The following is a 2,500-nucleotide window of genomic DNA, read 5'->3' on the forward strand; positions in this document are numbered from 1 at the left end:
CCTTTTATCCCCCCGTAGCTTCGCCTTTGACCCTCTCCCTTTGACCTTTCACCTCGCTCCCCATTGGCCCGAGAAAAAGTGGGCGTGAAGGCGTTTTGATCCATAAATTTGCATATATCGATCGCCCTGGGGGCGGGGCCAATTCGCCCCTCGCTCACCGATTGGACGGCAAAAAGTGGGCGTGTGTCGTTTTTGATCCGTTTTTGAAGCACAAAATCCGTGATTTTGTACACGCTGTTCGACGCGCGCCCTGCACGAGTCCAACACCGGTACCCACAGCGGGGCAAGAACGGTGGCGATGCTACGGTTGCGAGGTGTGACGGGAAGGTCGTGGCGGTTGTGGTGAAGCGGCGTTGTGGTTGGTGGTTGATGTTGTGATTGTGGTGGTAATCATGGCGGTTGGTCCAAATTAAAGATAGTAAAAGAAAAACGGCTATCCTGAAGAGTCGCAGCACGCATAAATGACATGTATTCCCACTAGACAACGGGTTTGGGCCTAACTACACATGCACTTACCGAGATACCTCACCTAAGGGACCTGAATGGTGGTTTGCGAATCTGGTAACCACAACAAAATATATATATATATATATATATATATATATATATATATATATATATATATATATATATATATATATATATATATATATATATATATATATATACATATATACATATATATATATATATACATATATATATACATATATATATATATACATATATACATATATACATATACATATACATATATACATATACATATATATATACATATATATATACATATATATATACATATATATATATATATATATATATACATATATATATATATACATATATATATATACATATATATATATATATATATATATATATATATATATATTGTTGCGGTTTTCGCGCCCGCCGGCGTGCGAACGGCCACGTAACTCGAATCGCGGCACGTCGCCCACCGGACGGACAATCCAGTCGTGACCCTCTCGGACTAACGCCGGGAACCAGTCACGGGTGGACCTTTCGGTCTCACCGCGATCGAGCCAATCAGCCCCCGCGTGGGATAGGGTTGCTCGCCAAATTCGACCTACCTAAGTACCCACGCGGAGGGTAGACCGGGCGATCGCACCTCGCCGCAGGTCGACTTCGGACACGGGCCACTTAAACGACCCGTTCCGTACTATCAGAATAACCGAGCGGTGTTATCGTCGACCTCGACGGTTCGATTAATTATCGGGCGTACTCAGCCCACTACCAACCCTTTACGTGAAGCAAGATGGGGATTCAATGGGGGAAAAGACGAAGCGAAGCGGGAGAACAGTTCAACAATAAAGCACATTTATTCGCGGCACACGGGAAGCACACAAATACAATTCCACCAAAAGCACACAAAAAAAAGAAAACACAATTCCATTTACACAAAAAGCAAATATAAAAGTGAAAACACAGTGCAGAGCTAATACCGACTACCGAGCACACGGCAACACTTATACAATTCTACTTCACAGACGGCGCCGACAACACATACCCAAAACCAAGGAAAAGAAATCCCCCAAGAATGAGGCAGGCCTGAGGCCGAGACCGGGTCGGGCCTACCCGTCTGGTGATGAGACGCGGAGCGGCGATGGCGCTTCTCTCCGCGGGCCTCGCGGACAGTGTCAGGCAGGGGGGTGGGAAAAGGGGCCCCCTTGGTCGCACTATCTCAGCGCGGGGGGAAACAGGAGGGGGTTGCTGATGCTCAGGGTATAGAGGATCTTTATTATCCCTGGTGTGCGTCTCCACCTCGGCCAGGTCGCGCTGCCGGCCTCCCTCGGGCGTGCAGCTCCTGGCACCGACGCGAGCACCCCCTCGTCCGACTCTCTTCAGCTTCTCCAGCCACTGCAGGCTTCGGGCTCCAGTCTTCCACACTCGTCCCCTCCGTTCCGACTCCTTCTCGTTCTCGACTCCTTCTCGGTCTCGTTTGCGACTCTCTCCCTGTGACTGACGAACACCGTCCGTTTATCCCCCCCGTAACTTCGCCTTTGACCCCCTCCCTTTGACCTTTCACCTCGCTCCCCATTGGCCCGAGAAAAAGTGGGCGTGAAGGCTTTTTGATCCACAAATTTGCATATATCGATCGTTCTGGAGGCGGGGCCAAATCGCCCCTCGCTCACCGATTGGACGGCAAAAAGTGGGCGTGTGTCGTTTTTGATCCGTTTTTGAAGCACAAAATCCGTGATTTTGTACACGCTGTTCGACGCGCGTTCTGCATGAGTCCAACACCGGTACCCACAGCGGGGCAAGAACGGTGGCGATGCTACGGTTGCGAGGTGTGACGGGAAGGTCGTGGCGGTTGTGGTGAAGCGGCGTTGTGGTTGGTGGTTGATGTTGTGGTTGTGATGGTAATCATGGCGGTTGGTCCAAAATAAAGATAGTGAAAGAAAAACGGCTATCCTGAAGAGTCGCAGCTCGCATAAATGACATGTATTCCCACTAGACAACGGGTTTGGGCCTAACT

General features: G+C 48.7%; 1 protein-coding gene across 2 annotated transcripts in view; it reads left to right on the forward strand.

Annotated features, from left to right (window-relative positions):
* Positions 1-2,500, forward strand: part of NFXL1 (nuclear transcription factor, X-box binding like 1) — a 105,302-nt gene that overhangs the window by 100,101 nt on the left and 2,701 nt on the right. The window lies entirely within an intron of this gene.

This window comes from Eptatretus burgeri, chromosome 12 (assembly GCF_056783735.1).
Source record: "Eptatretus burgeri isolate ZD-2024b chromosome 12, Ebu_testis_v1, whole genome shotgun sequence".
Taxonomy (NCBI): domain Eukaryota; kingdom Metazoa; phylum Chordata; class Myxini; order Myxiniformes; family Myxinidae; genus Eptatretus; species Eptatretus burgeri.